The following is a 16567-nucleotide window of genomic DNA, read 5'->3' as shown; positions in this document are numbered from 1 at the left end:
ATTCAACTGACAATTATTTTCTTAAAAGAAATCCGGAAGCACAAAGATGAAAATGTAATTTACCGGTGTTCATCCACACGTATGCTACACACACACCCACACGCGTGCGCATGCACGTTACTCTGCTGACTGACCTCTGACCTCTAACTTGTATCTCAAATGAACCTGATCCGGTTCGTTAGGCTCCTGACATGTGCCTTTGTACATTTATGTAATTAGCATGGATGATAAACTAAAAACAATGACCACGGTCACAGTTAGCATCTCCACACTAAAGCAGGATGTTGCCCGAGTAGTAAACGGTGCAGCTTTGCTCCCCAAAGGAGCCCCTCGTTCCCATAGAAAGGTCACACTGACTTGTGTAGTGGAAGTTTGTTGCCTGAGACATGTGAAATATTCCAGTATGGTTGTGCACAAAAAAAAGAATGGGTGCATATTCCTTTTATATTTTTCCAATATAATTTTTCCTGGATACAGACTTTTTACCTCACAAATCAAACGTATGTTATTTTTGTTTGCCTGGCAAGCACAGCTTCAGCATTCAGTCCACCGCCGGTCCACCAGTGCTCCGGACTGAATCTTCTCAAATGACCATGGACCATCTCCAGGTAACAATGACTTGTTCCTGCCAGCTGTTTGGTTTGGCAGCAAGAATAGCCAGTGAAATGTAGGGGGGTGTAAATGTGCAATTGTAGAATGCCAAACATTCACATTTAAATGGAGATTATAACCTGTAACCTACGACATCTGCTGTGCATTTCATCAATTATGTAAATACACAGCAGCAGCTTTGATGCAACACCGCTCTCATATTCTCATTGGGTTTTGGCGCCGCTTTTACATCTGCCATTGCTTCCGTCCTCTACTGAAACATTCTATTATTTGTGACACAGGGCCTCCGCCTGCAAATACAGTTGTTTCTTTTTCAGCTCTGATTGCGTAAACTAGCGTGTCTTTCCTTTAACTTTGATTCCTTCTCGGTAGACGGTTGTGTTTAGTCTTCATCCCGCTAATGATCCGCTGTGCTTTTATCTAATTCATGCTCTGCTTGGTGCGCATGTCATCACAACATTGATCGCACCCGATGTGTTCAGGGCCTGTAGGAAAACAGCAGCAGGAAATAGGCATTACATCATGCTAGCGTGCAAAACCTTGTCCAAAACCGGTAACTAGAATTGAAACAATGGCCATTAAAATGATATATTTTGTGTCTCATCACCTTATTAAAATTCCTAAGTCCCAAGATTGACTTTTTGGGAAGACGCCTTTTCATGTGAGCGCTGAAGCCTCATGTGACACGTCGCACTGCAACGGCGGGCTTCAAGCACCGTGACGCATTCGCCTCCGTTTCTTCTCTGATTCTTCACTCGAGCCCGCGCACCTTTTCATCCGTCTCTGACGCAGCCATTCAAGCCGTAAGAAGGAAACCAAACAAAAAAAACACTGACAGTGGAGCAAGACAACGTCGCTGATTGAGCTTGAGCTCCAACAAAAGCAGAAAAGAAGTGGCCCATTCGGTCCTCCTTTGCCTGCATGGCTGCTCTTTCTCCCCCTTTGGTGTGCTTTTGTCTCTTCCCCGCTCTTCTTCTTTTCACCCCGCTCCTCCACCTGCTGTTTTTAACGGCCCAGTGGAGGCAGGGGGAGAAAGTAGAGGGTGAGTGAGACAGACGGTGAAGAAAAGCAGGATGAGGGGAGGGGGAGGGCTGCCGGCAAGGCTTTAATGAAGAGCCTTTGAAGTTTGCAATGATTGAGCGGCACCCGTGTCCTCTTCAAAAGGGGCCGACATCCCTCCGGAGACGTGCCGGCCTTCCCCCTCACCCATCTCTCTCTCCTTGATTTCCTTTTCACCCCCAATTCCCCAGTTCTCCTCCTCCTCTCACTGCCACTGCATCCTTTGACCACCCCCTCTCCCCTCCTCTGTGATCAGGACGTGGATCATGTCTCCACTTAACTAACCGTGGTAGTCCATCCCGTTAGCTTCAGGACTATGAAGCCCCCGTGACTGCAGGACTTGAGGGGTGTGTGGGAATTATAAAGAAGCGGCGGTTGCATGTATCTATACATGTCAAAGGCCCACATTCAGAAAACATGCATGCATGCCTCCAGAATTCAGGGAAAGACGGCGCCCCCCCGCCCTCCCTCTTCATGCCTCGTCGCTGATACCACTCTGTTATTGCAACAAAGTGGCTCCGTGGGCGATTCCGCACGCTGTCCGCCCATCCATCCATCCTCACCTCCCACGCTCCTCCTGCAGGTCATCCTTGTCCCCTGCTCTCTCCTTGTACGCAGCCTCTCCATTTACCCCTCCACCACCCGATAGATCTATATTCCACCGGGGTGGGCTTCTGCCGTACACTATCTATGAATGCAGCCCGCAGCGCTCTGTTAAGGCCATGCGTTATCAAAAGGAATACATACCGTGCTGCACATGGTTTGCATTTTGAACCCGGGGGGTGAACTTTGAAGTGCTGCACGTTTGAGTGTGATACAAACTGTTCATTTTCTGATGTCACACCGTATTCCAATGATGACAGCCGGTGGGAGGAATGTGCCCAAGAAATGGAGCAATAAGCCTGCAAAGGACCATACACCAAGCGCGGTAATATAGAATATAGATGTGCCTGTTTGACCTCAAGGGTGTGTTTTGTTGAGTGGTGAGAAGAAGTAATCAAATGGAATGGAACTCATTCAGAGTTTATTTTCATGGACAAAAGCGGTTGATCTGATTTTGCGGTGTAATCCGACCCGATGACGAGGAGAAAAAACCTTCTAGATACGGTAATTGATGGTCTCGTTTAATTATGCCGTCGTATGGAGAGATGGGTGTCAAATTGCAATTATTTCATGACAAATTAAACTGTGATTACGGCCCCCTTCACATCCAGGCCCTGTTTGTTTTGCGTAGAGATCAATGGGTTGAAAGAACCGTAGAAAGAACCTGCCCTCGTGAGCAGGACACCCTCGCTGTGCGCCCCTCTGGTCTCCCCCTTCTGCCCCGAGACCCCACATGTACCTGTCTTCCCTTTTAGAAGATGTCCTCATGACAACCTGCCACTAGCTGATCCTGCGGCTCGGCATGAGATTTTGCATTCATTGGGTAGTAAATAAAGAAAAGAGAAACGGCTTTGAAGGCTGTTTTACTTCTCAGACGGTTGTTTCTGCAACCGGCATCTGAAATGTCTCGGGTCTCGAGACACCAGGTTCAGCAACACCCTGAACTGCAAAAACATTGCGCAGGGACTAATACAGACAAACTGTCTTCAGGCTGACTCGAGCAAAAGGTTTTTGTGATGCTTCTTTTCTTTTTATGTTCCCTCTCGTCTGTCTCCTCTGCTCACCGAGGCGGTTGTTTGAGGTTTTGAGTCCCGCCGTGCCTCTTCATGCCTGGAGAACAGCTTTGATTGTTAACCCATAAATGATTCATGAGTCATATTTTTAGGCTGTAGCCCATTTTGAATGATGTATTTATCAAGTGAGCTGTTCGCTGTGTGTCCATAATCGAGTTGGCAGGAATGTGTCTGAGATTTTAAGTGTGAGTGCTTTCAAATATTAATTTTTTTCACTGCATTGCTCTTTGCTATTCTTTTGGAATTGTATGTGTGTCTCGGTAATAATTGTTTCTTGTGGTGAAACCATAGTTGACCTAAGTTGACTGTGTAGTATTCAATGGCTGCAATATCAGAGTGGCACTTAATACAGTTTGTAATATGGCCTGAATTTCAGCTGCCACACCAGGGTCCTAACAAGCTTTGTCCTGGGGTTCCGTCCCTTATTAAATCCCCCCCACACGTTGCTTTGTGCACCTCCCTCGTGTCCGTGTGAGTCCTAAAGGTCTGTTTCCGTGGTCACCACACAGAACCCACCAACTCGCTGCCGCTTCACCACCAAGCTCATGGAGGCCTTTTTATTTGCCATTTTGAATGCAGTATCCATTTCTCTTACATACATCCACAGTCTAGATACAACTCAATATATCTTTCAAAATGTTGTCCATCTGTAGACGGTTGGCCTTGTTGGAAAAAAAGCATGAACAATATGGAGCCAAATCCAGGTCAGAAGTTTTCAAAAATAAAAATCAGTGCATATTTTCAGGTTGGATAGTTTTGACTCTGTTTCATAATTTTCTTGAATATAATGATAAAAGACTGTCAGACAGCAAAGAGGGGATTTTCAGTTGCCTGAAATGCGTGTGAGGACCTGTAAGACTGAGGGAAGCCCCCTCGTTATGCTGAATGGGCGTCTGTCATACGTGTATAAATGTATGTATGTCACACGCACCGTTCTAGTAAAACGTTTGGACACACTTTATTTTTTTTATTTTAAAATGTAAATGCAAACCAAAACAAGTGTTGTGTTATTTCCATTTCTTCTCCAGAAGTGACAAGTCTTTGGCGTCGGTTTGTAGCGTCGCGTCACGGTCTCTCCTCAGAATGACTCGCAGCCTGCGGCCGCGTCGCTCGTGCAGAGGACTCATCTTTTAGAAACGCCCCTTAAGCTTCATGTGGAAGTTGGATTCTTAAGACTTAAGATGCCCGATGTGATGAGGATGTTTCATGGATGTTGGTGAAATGGAAAAAAACTGAGGAGCTGAACCACACAAGCGCGTGCTGTTATAGAAACACACACAGACGCACACTCCCTGGCATGGCTGTTTTCCTGTTTTGACTTACTGCTTTGCGATGCACTTTTCACCTTCAAAACATCATGAAAAATAAATACGTCCACCTCTCTCACGGAACGGAGGCTGCCGATAGTCCAGGGAACTGGAGACGGGCTCTGCACATTTATCTCCTCTTCTCTTTTTTCCCTTTTTTTTTTTTTTTACCAGATGAGAATAAGAAACGCAATGAAACACATCATTAAGAGGAGGAATGAGATTTGATTGTGCTCCTAGCTCCTCTATTGCTTGTTGTTCCGACATGTCGCAGACTCTTTTAATGGCACTTTTTCAGTGTTTTCAGGTACTGAGCGCTTTTCTATTCATGATAGCCCCTCAGCTCTTATTACCCGAAGCCAGTGGTAACGACTGACTGTAAATCACATTTGTGGTTTGGGAAAGAGGGGGGGGCGGTGGGGGGGTGAGAACATGAATAGTCTTCTATCCCTCAAAGGCTGAAAATATGAACACATAAGTTATTTTCCTTCAGATGCTCCTCTAATGCTGTGCCACCCTCCTCCTCCTCCATCGTTGTAAAATCAAGGCGAAACAAGCAAGTCTAATACTCATCACATGGATCCATATAAGGATGCCAAGTATCCACAGAAAGGCTCGGGCCTTTTATTGGTCTTAGATTGCATGGCATAGTTCAGAACATAAAAGACAAACAAATCCAGACAGGTCTCTGAGAAGTTAAACTGCAGCATTACGCCCATTACATTTTTTTTATCAGCTCATGAGCCTCCATAGATGGATAAGGGAAGGAATAATGCTGCATTATCTGTTTCTGCCGGTATAAAGAAGACTTCTCACGATAAACACGGATCGGTTGCCTGAGTGGTTTGACGTAATCCTTCCAGCAGCACACGGATGTGTCGGGGAAAGAGGAGCTGTGGGTGTGATGTCTTGGCACTGGGAGTGATAATGTGGTGATGGCACTACAGCTGTTTGCTCACCCGCAATGGAGACAAAACCATCGGCCAGCACCAAGGGGGACACAATCGTGACTCCAGTCGCCTCAGTACGGCGGGATGTCAGCGTTGTTCAAAGCGGTCTGGTTTGGATTAGAATTGATGATCAAGCCGGCCTTGCTTTAGAGAGTGGCAGATGCCAGCAGGGCCACGTGAGGCGTCCCGACCACGACGCCACTCCTCTGCAGTCTAAAACCAGTCAGTGGTTTGCCAAAAATCTAAGAAGGCAATGTCCAACGCGGTGAAGCTCAAGGCTTTAAGGCCACAGACCAAAAACAAATGGTTGACGACATGAGCGCCTCGTCCACTTATAGTCTCTCCTCTAAATGAATTATAATGTGACGGCTTGTTTCTGCTGCCCCAGTGGCCAACAAAGAAAACATCATTGCAGTTTCAAGTAAAAGGAATGTTTTTTTTTTTTTTGTGTCACTTTTGTGCGTCTGCAGCCCTGCAGTGTTGTTGTAGGTGCTGCATTATCACCCCGCGCAACTTCCAACCTGTTCTCTGCCATGTAGACTGCTCGATGTGACCTGAGCACTTACAGTACCTTCACAAAGGCTATTCTGAGCTCAACCTTTCTGTTTATGTTCTCCCACGTCATGTTGGAGCCTGGTTACAGATTACAGCCTAGAGCTGCTGGAGTTGTTGTGTTTGGACCTCGACTCCACCCAAATCACCTCAGCCTCACCCCCATCTAACTACAGCCTTCTTAGAGAAAATTGCATTTCTCGCAAAGGCACTTAGAGGAAAAAAAAAAAAAAAACACTCCCTTGTAAAGTTCCAGTGGTTGCATGCAACTGCTTATAAAAACAGACAGTGGCCTATTAGCACCAAATTAGGCTTTTAACAGTGTTATGAAATGGAGGCCGTACAGCCTTTTAGTTTGGGCTCTGCAGGGTGACATTTAGAAGCAGGTAAACTGTGTCAAAGAGCACACTGCCGTTTGTACTGAATTAGTCTCTTTATTTCCATCCTTCTTCACCTTCATCGCCGCGGTTTTTGCTTCATTGATATTCGTCTCCTTCTGCAGCCGTGCTTTAAAGCTCGAGGCCCAACCTTGACTGATCCAACGTGTACCCGAGACATGCTCGTCCGGGTCCCGTATTATCTACCTGTGCCTTCAAATAATGCGCTGAGCGTTAATCTCTGTCCACGGGAAATGTAAAAAGTTTAAAAGTAAAAAGTAAATTGCCCAAAACTGTTATCCTTTCATATTCTGAATGTCATCTGTAGTGGCTGTTTGTACAAGACCGCATGATCCATACTATGTTTTGATTTGACAAATCTATTTTTATTTTGATCGCTGTCTGATTAAATTCGTTGTTTGACGGCTTGATTTAGACTTCCACTTCTGACCTTTGTGCTTTTCACTATCCGCCCGCCGGTCATAGCCAAACGGCTGAAAACTATTCTATTGATCATCCCACGCTGCGAAAGCCTTAATCGCTAAAAAATCGGTAATAAAAAGGTTAGTGGTTCTAAAAGTCTAATCCACTTAGAAAGGATGCTTTCAACCTTTTTATTCTGGAAAAATAAATGGTTTCAAATTCAGTGATTTGCTCTCCAGGTTCACAAGACGCAGTGCAGCAGTTGACGTGGGACCAGTACCTGTTGATGCTGTAAGTGAGATCTCACACTCAACGTCCCCGAATTCTGAAGTCCTTCTAAAGCCATGAGATAAAACCACTTACGGCCCAACGAGTGCCGTGTGATTTCCTCTGAATCCCAAGTGCTTGTGAATGCGACTCAAATCCCCCGTTGGAATTTTGGACTCTAAATACATTCAGACCTGTGGCTACTGAACATAGAGGCCTAAACACACTCAATGGCTATTGCTACAGAACAAATGGGTTTTGATTGCAATTCCAACGGTTCATGAGAGAAAAACTGATGTTTTTCAGTGCTGCTTTCTGTACTTTGTGCTCTAAAACAAACGCAACCTTCAACCTGTTTGTTCAAAGAGACCCCTGGTGTTAGACCTCCAATAACGATGTACTTTGACCTCAACTCTGATATTAATGCACAAACAATCCGGCGAAGTCCTGATACAAAAAGCAAATGGGTTTCCTTCTCTGTCGATAGGATGCATCTCTATTTATTCCTCATCCAGACTCCCTGATGCATTTCAGCAAGCTGTCAGAGGCTCACTGCTGAGAGACCAAGCTCATTTTTTATATATATATATATATATTACACAAACAGGCAGACCAGCGCTCTGTTGTTTCCAGAAGGAGGAGTGTGGGGGGGGGGGGTGTCCTCTCAGGGAGCACAAAAGGAACCTTTGTTTCTCCTCTAGACAAGAGACGTGGCTGCGCCAACACTTGAAACGCTCCCTGTGTGGACTGCACACCCAACAGAACCCTAATAAAGCTCCCGGGGTGTTGCATTGCATTCAATCCGCATTCCACAAGCGTGAGCTTCAGACACACTCGTCCGTGCCCAGATGACTTGTCTTAGGGAAGACCGATGCTATGTGCATGTAGCGCACCTGCTGCAGTAAATGATACATCTTCAGTTCCTGCAGGAGAAGCGTGATGATGGTTTTTCGTGGTCTCAGTGAAGGGACAGTTTACGTGATGGATCTGAACGCTCCGTCATGAATAGAGCCGTGTCATCACATCGGCTAATACAGTGACGACTTGAGTGTGTAATTGAGATGTATTCATGAGGACTGTGTAAGTGTGCGATACACATGAATCAAGTCACAAATAGAGCACAATCTCACACACGCACACACACACACACAGATCTCTAATCACCGCCGAGTGACCAGCAGGGCATCAAATTTGAGTTATGTCACACAGAGAGGCTTTCCAATGAGGACGGATGTGATTGCACTTTGGATCAGATGGAAATGTGTAACATCAGCCAGATCAGATCGCAGTACTTGTTTTTACCGGCAATTTATTTCTTTAGAAATTGTTTCAGCGCAAATATCAGTATTTTTCTTGAAATGTAATGGTAATAATTGGGAAAATAATTCAAAGCTACGGTAATTTGTCAGCTAGGGTGGCAACACCGTGATTAAAACATGGTGGGCAGTTCACCAATGTCTAAAGCTGCTGAATCAGCAAGTGGAATTCAGTTTCACAGCACAATCTATCTTCCTTCTGCCATTGAAAGCGAGTTGTCTTCTCAGGCCAGGAAAACATTTGCATCTAAGGTTTTATTTTATAACTCATCAATTCAGCTTTTCATTTGTATGAGGAAGATTGTGTCATTTCCCCTTTCAGAAGATAAATAGTCACGCTTTAATGGCACCAAACAAAACGGCAACCTTGACTCGCTTCAGTCAGGAAGGAGCACGTGCACTCCAACATTTTACCTGCATACGGATTACATGCACTTTCTTTTTTTTCCTTTTTCTTTTTTCTATCTGCCGTCACAGGCTGTCTATTCCAGCGTTTAAGTAAGAATGTTTTGCTGTAACTTTTATGACTCACTGCTGTTGGCCCTTTTTTAAAGTCCAAATGAACCAGGAGAGGAAGTCTAGTAAGGTGACGGTTCCTCAGAGTGTTAACGGCGCCCAAACAAGTTCCCAGAAAGGATTGGCTAAGTAGTTTCATAAAAGCATCACAGTTGCTACAGGGCGTTAAGGAGCAAACCGTGTATCCTTAATGTTAAATTCATTAAAAAGTAAAGTGAAGAAAGGCAGCAAGCGCCAAGAATAAATGGAGTTACCCAAAACAAGTGACCGTAACAACCAGTTCTAATCAAGGTGTAATGAGACACTACACATATGTTTAAAATGTCTTGTGAGTCACGCTTGAATGACACTTATAAACATAGCACAAAAAGTAAGGAAATGTGTGTTTGGTCGTATATCTTCAACGGTTGGAAAGCCCGTTTCCCTCGTTCCTTACATTTGTGGATTTAGGGGATGAGCAGCAAAGCTGAGTCTCGAGTTGCGCTCATGAAAAATCTGCCAAATCTTGGGATGCCAGGAGGGTCATGACCTTTGCTGCCGGCACCACGTGCACTGCACCCTCCTTGTCAGGGTGCGGGTAAGGCAGGACTCTGAAATGCAGACTAGGAGCACAATGCAGACGAACCAAAAAAGACTAATAGTCAAAAACTCAAAACGGCCAAAGGGGCAAAAATACAGGCAGGAACCAAGAACATCCAACAATCAACAATGACACAACAAGAGACACACACGGCTTAAATACACTAGGGAGGTGCAGGTGATTGGACACAGGTGGAAACAATCAGACAATCACAGGGGACGACAAGACAAGGCAGGAAGTGAAGTTACCCGGGCAGACGATAAGCAGAAACTACAAAATAAGACAGGAAATAAACCCGTGACATTCCTCATGTGGGTGAATGTTATGTTCAGCAACGAGTCCAGCTTCTTCTTACGGCAGTTGGAACTACTCTTTGTGGTACGTTTGCATCATAATGACATGGGGATAATATTTGGGGAAATTTTCCTGCCGACTGTGTACAACTGACATTCAATGTGTGCATGTATGTAAGCACGTGCATCTTTTGCAGGTCAGTTCACCAAGCTACTTACTGTTCAGAGTGAATGAATACAGAGGCCGAAGCGACGGGAACACGACTGATTTGTTATTTATTAAAACCGAGAACTTGTAGTAATGCAGTCATTACAAAAAGATGAACGATGCGCAGGACGCGCCTGATACTCCAGCAAAAATGACCTCGCACACAACCTCCCGTAAACTCTTTGCCCGGAACAATTCCACCCTCGCACGCGCGGTAATGCGGCGGAAAGGCGTGATTAGAGCGGGGATGCATGTGGCTGAGCCCGGCTGCGGTGATCCAGCCCCTGGATGTGGCATATCAGCCTCTCGGCCCGCTAAATGAAAACCAAACCAAAGGCTTTCAGATGGTGTGAGCGGTTGCGTAAGCGAGGTCCTGGGATAAGCTGATTACGCGGCGGCAGACTTATTTCCCACATCGCTTAAAGAGCCGAGCGGCGCGGCTTAGCAAGGTCCAGCTCCTCTCCGCTCCAGGACCCAATCTGCTCCTGTCTTCGTTCCACGACATCCTCTGCGTCGCCTCGTCTCTTAACCCTGTGTGTGTGTGTGTGTGTGTGTGTGTGTGTGTGTTCTGCAAAGGTCACATGCTTCCTCATGACGGCACGAGTCAAAGGCTAAAAAACACGTGTGCCACGGCTACAGTACACACATGTTCATATATGTTCCTACACACACACACACAATGCTTCACATGGCTCGGCTTGAGGTAACGTACACACACCACGTTTTGCAGCTGTGAAGGTGAAAGCAACATGAGCTGGGGGAGGTTATGCAATCGGCGGCGCGTGTCCCGCGTGCCACGCTCGCGCCCACTTGTGCGGTTCAGCTAAACGGTGGCACAGCGGCACGAGGTCGCGGTCGGTGTCGGTTGAGAAGTGGCAAGCGTTGGGAGCTCAACAGAAGAGGGAGAAGTCAGAGGGGCTGATGGGGAAAGTGCGGCCCTGACTGGATGATCTTCAACAGGTGGTAGCAACTTGTCTGTCCATTCCTGGGATATGCCTGTTCAACCGTGTGTGTGTGTGTGTGTGTGTGTGCGTGACACAGGGGCTGTTATTGTTTAGCTAATCCCCCGCTGGGGCCACAGCGTGTAAACGGAACAACTGTGTTCACCATGTGAGCAGGAAGCAGCAGCCCGTCGTGAGTTACGTTAGAATCACAGCGCAAAGCCTACGTAGTTCTGGAGCAGTTGGTCTCGTTGGGCCATCTGTAAATCTCACATAGGCCCACGTCAGAAGAGGAAAATGGAAATCTTTCCATATACTGTTTGTTTTTTTAAATCTTTTTTGCTCAGACTGGTTGACAGTTACCAGCGCTCTCTCATTGTGCTATAAGGTCCTGTTCATTTCTCCCCCTCCCCTCGGCAGCAGCACTTCTTATCTACAGTATAATAGAGGGGGGTTGCACTGCTATCATCCCTGCAGTGCAACACTCTACATGGCTCTTCAATGCTCAATTTATTTCCCTCAACACCGTATGTAAGGAATAAGTAAAAATTGTTCATAAATAGATCTATCTAAAGGAAATCATCTCCATTGAGTTCACCTCAAGTATATTTGTTCGTTGTATTAACTGATCATGGGACGGATGGTCTAAATGTTTCCTTGAGGGTAAAAGAGGTATCTCACCTTTTGCTGCTTGTATCCTACCTAATATTGGTGGTTTTTATGTTTAACTAGTATTCGCCAATGTTCTTTGCTGAGATCTACACCAAAAAAACTGGTTGTAGGCTGTAAACAAGTCAACAGCTAAACCAAATGATCTCAACCAGTTAATGTGAAGAAGCACACCAACATATCGACGACCGACTTTTGCTATTACTATTCTCCTTTACAACACACGACAGTCACCCCTGGGTACACCGATAGAACCGCCTTTGGAAGCAATATTGGGGTTTGGTTTCTCATCCAATGACACCGTCACCACAACACCAACAAAGTAAGAAATAGAAAACTGGCAGTCTGTCCGTGTCCCCCTGGAACTTACACCCCCGGTTCCGAGTGGTGAAACCAATGCGCTATTTTCCTGAATACCGTTTCCAAATACGATGTGATGAGTACAGTCTTGTTTTTTCCAATTTCTTGCAAAAAGAAACTTTAATCATTTTTTGGGTAATATAATTGAGTAGAAAGCCTGTAACTCATTTTCTGATCACTGTGCTGGTGAAATGTCTCCTGCCTCCTTTTTTTGCAATATGTTCTGTTACAGCGCAGTGTCCCAGTAACATATAGGATCACATTCTCACCAACCGCTTCTGTCACCACGGCCATCTGCGTCCAATTGGACCAAATAAGTTCCTTTATTACAGGACGGGGGGCTCAGCTGGCAGGTGGTCCTACCTACCGGATTTGTCATATCCACTTCAAGCAGGTTGACGGCGCACACGGCACAGGAAGTCAGAGGTTGAGGCTGTCTGTTTGAGGAAATGAAAGCGTTTTTTTGTTCTATTAGGGAATTGTTTTGTTTCCTGATGCTCAATCCAAAAGAAAACAGTCTGTTGACTTGTGGTGGTGAGATACCGCAAAAAATCAGATACGATTATAGTCAGCTGCCAAACGGCATCGTTTTCGGCGAATTTCACAATCAAACCAAGAACACACAAAATACAAGACATTAAGGGATAAAACTCCCTTGGGATGCAATCCCAATAGTTATGTGATTTTCCAATATGCATGATTGCATCCCTCATCTCAGCCAGAGGTTTTTCATAACCTGGCAACGCAAACGTTTTCTTGTTATCGGCTGATGATGGACATATAAAGCAGCACTAATGATTTAATTCAAGAACAACTAACATAAAAGACATTATGAACGCTTCATAAAAGCATAAGAAATATTTCTCTGCCTTCTTTGCATGTGAGCGTGTTCTTTGTTCTCATCGTGCCAATTGAGTGACACGTCAATTGGCTTCCCAGAGAGAGAGTTTGAAGGGAGGCGGAGGTGGAGGAAGAGGAGGGCTGTCGGTTGGCGGCAGCTGCGGGTGAAGATGTAGCGATAGCGTTTGATATTGTCGAATTCCTCCCCTAGGCCCCTGCGTCCTCCTGAAGCACATCTGCGCAGAGGCCGGCGAGCCCGGGACCTCAACAATGGAGGACATTGAGCGGATCGAGTGAACCCGCCATACCACCATCCCTGCTGTTATCTCAGTACGCCCCCTCCCCCCACCTCCTCCTGCCATCATGCTCCTAAAGCACATTTACTCCTCCAGCTTCCTCTGTCCTCCGCATCTCGCCACCACCTCTGTATCGCCGCTGCTGTTCCCCCCTCATCTGCTTGATAAGCCCCCGCCTGGCCTGCCCGTTATCGCCTGCCACACCAGGGCTTCACCAGATGGGAAATGCTGCAGCTGCTTGTTTTTTCTGCAGCTGTCAATGTTTCTTTGTCTCTTAGGGAACAAAAGTGATTATGTGATGAAATGCCTCTACAAAAAGAAATATTTTGCGGCCAGGACAATGTGCTCTACCAGGGGTGTCAAACTCATTTCAGCTTCGGGCCAGATACGGCCCACTTCGATCGAACGCGGGCCAGATTAAAATCATATGGAGGGAATGCGAGCGGTACGAGGTTGGACCAAATTAAAACTGAATGCGCAATGACACATTTTTAGGCAATTCCAAGTACTCCAGAACTCGTCCTCGCTGATAGCAGCTTGTCAAAACCGACAACCAATCGTCATAACGTTCTTTCTCACTCCTTAAAACTAAAATGCTGATGCATTAATCCACCCCAATCATTCCATTATTGTCTAAAAGTTCCTGAAACTAATCCCATTTCCATTTAGTGCTGCAGTAAACCCTCTGCATTCAGAGCTAAATGCTTACAGAGGCTGGATATCGGCTGTAACGATGCAACACCGCTGTAATGGTTCTGTTCCATGAAAGCAATTAAAAACAGCCAATCAGGGCGGTTGTGGCTTCATCAGCAGAATGCTGGATTGCATGTATCAGCGTCAAACTGTAATGAGCACATTAGTCCCCAGCACCCCGCCTGACGCACCTCTCCGTGTAGAAACATATTACTTTTAGACCTCTTGCCACCTACTGGAACTACAATTAAATCCCACTGCTTTCTGAAATGTGTCTTTCAGTGGTTTGAGCTCTTTATCATTTGAATGAATGCAGGTAAACGGACGTAAACCTGTTTATCCTCCTGCCATCCAATCCCGATGGGCGACTCCCTGCTGTGGCGGATGTACACGTTGGAGGAGAATGTCCATATATGTCCTCGATGGATTTAGGCATTGTGTAATTGTATTCAATTCATGAATGGACACATTTATCACTAACTTTTGTCAATGGACCACCTGCTGTCCCGTTAGCGAAATGTCCTAGGCGAGCATCTCTGCTGATGAGGGCCACATGATGTGAAAGAAAGTTAGTAAATCATAATAAGCTAAATTCAATTTGTATTTCAAATCAAAAACGGAATTGATGACAAACAAATGTTTTCCAAATTACTCTAACTTGTGTTCTTTAAATAATCCATGAATCCAATTTAAAATGGATTCACACCATACACTTAAAAAAACAAACGCTCCGGCGGTTGGATCTCAATTAACTTAATTTAACATGGCAAATGTTAAAATACGGGAAATTAATTGTGACATGGAAACAGATTTGCTAAATGTAAAGTTCTAAGAATTTTAAAAACCAAATTGTTAAATATATAATTGCTGACTAAGAATGGAAAGACAAAAGAAAAAACAATTATATTAAAGCATTGTCGACCAAAAATGAGTTAGTCATAGTTACATATCTGATAATCTGTTACTAATGAGTCACAATTAACCACTGAAGAGTTTCTACACTTTTATGATGGTTCGCTCCAGATGTGCACCTGGCTGCCACGGCTTCAATGCCAGAGAGAGTTACAGGGCATCGCCTCAGCTCACAATAGATGACGAAGACTTTATAATCAAAAGTCCAGAGTGCAGCGCAGACAGCGGGAATAAAACCAGTGCGCAGCTCCTTCATTTCCCCTTCCCTCCGGTCTCATCCGCCATCTGTTATATATATGTCTGTGTGTATATATATATATATGTTATGGAGGTGGCTCCAAAGTGGAAAACACTTTGTGTACCATTAGATCCAGGCCCATCATTAGAAGTACGAGGTTCAAGGTCGAACACGGGGATTGGAGAGCGATGTTCCCTATTAGGACTGTATGATGCTGCTCCCATGACGACCTCGAGTTTTCCCAACAAATTCAAATGTGGCTCATGGCAGGAATCCAGAGTTTGTCACGCTTGGGGAATGATCATGTTCACCGACGCAATGAAGTTTGTTCGGGGGAAAAAACTCAAAAGACAGTGGTATTAGATTAGGGCCAGAAAGATAGTCTAAAAGGCTAATGAGGAAAACCAGAGGATCTGCAAGAAGCTGAATAATCCAAGACTTGACAGAGAAGCATGTGATTGTAGCAGTCGTTTGAGGACATGAGGTTTCCTGACATGCCATTTTTCAAAGAACCTTTTATCGTTCAATCCACCCTCCCTCGCTGTGGTGAGATTTATCTCAATTATTTTGTTTATCCTTCAAAGGGAAAGAAAACCATCCTGCCACAACAGATGGACAGTGAATTTCCTCCCTGCAGATGTCATCTGAAATATCATGGCAAATGATGCAGGATGTAATAGAGAATCTGCTGCCGAAATAACTGCTTAACAATTCTACTGCTCATGACGTCATGCTGTGTGAGGATGCACTTTAATGCTCACCTAAGCATGTTAGATTAGTTTAATGTTGGAGATATTTCATAAAATAAATCCCTGACCTGCTGGTTGTATCAAATCGTATTTTCCCTCGGCTGAATATTTCCATATGAGCGAATCTCGTACGATAATGTCAGGCCTGCGTCGCTCTGGATAATCCCAACAGGGGCCGTCGTGTAACATCACCTTTCCTATACAGATAGATCCAACACTTCGCCTCCTTCACTCCTTTCATCCTCTCCGCTCCTCATCTGACTCTGATCTTCCTGGTTTACTTTATTCAGGGAGGTCTCTGAGTGATGGGGGGCTTTTGTGGGATGAACGGATCTGAAGATAAAAGGCCATTTGAAAACAGCAGAGACGCAGCCGACGCGCTGTCCAATAAATTGGGACGACACCTCTCTGGTCCCGTCAGAAACTACCTGCTTGCCCCCCCCCCACCTCCACCTGCCAGTTCAGATGAGTAAGCGGACCACTGACGAAGCTGTGACGTCACTTTCCTCGCAATCCTCAGGAAAGACTCTAACGGACATCCAAGCCTTTTCTCTCCTTTTTTTCCCCCCCTGCTCTCAATCTCCCCCCTTTAATCAGCACTTGGTGTGCTTATTTAGAGTGAGTGATTGCCTGTAATGTGCTCTGGCACCGAGAGGCCGGAGCCCAGGCCCTCGTTTAAAACCATAGATCTCGTCCCACCGCCATGGCGCTGGCTCTCTAGGTGTGAGTGATG

At 45.4% G+C, this 16567-nt stretch overlaps 1 protein-coding gene across 3 annotated transcripts in view; it reads left to right on the top strand.

The window, feature by feature from the left end:
- angpt1 (angiopoietin 1) overlaps positions 1–16567 on the top strand; it is a 127029-nt gene that overhangs the window by 3513 nt on the left and 106949 nt on the right. The window contains exon 1 of one of the 3 annotated variants that reach the window (XM_078081351.1): positions 532–608. The exons of the other annotated variants lie outside the window; for them this stretch is intronic. The gene's annotated coding sequence lies outside the window, so the exon portion shown is untranslated. Of the gene's footprint in view, positions 1–531; positions 609–16567 lie in introns of those variants that run through there. 3 annotated transcript variants of the gene reach the window in all.

The sequence above is a fragment of the Gasterosteus aculeatus genome, chromosome 10 (assembly GCF_964276395.1).
Source record: "Gasterosteus aculeatus chromosome 10, fGasAcu3.hap1.1, whole genome shotgun sequence".
NCBI classification, from domain to species: domain Eukaryota; kingdom Metazoa; phylum Chordata; class Actinopteri; order Perciformes; family Gasterosteidae; genus Gasterosteus; species Gasterosteus aculeatus.
The sequence above is the reverse complement of the archived record's forward strand: the minus strand, read 5'-3'. Positions and strand labels throughout refer to the sequence as shown.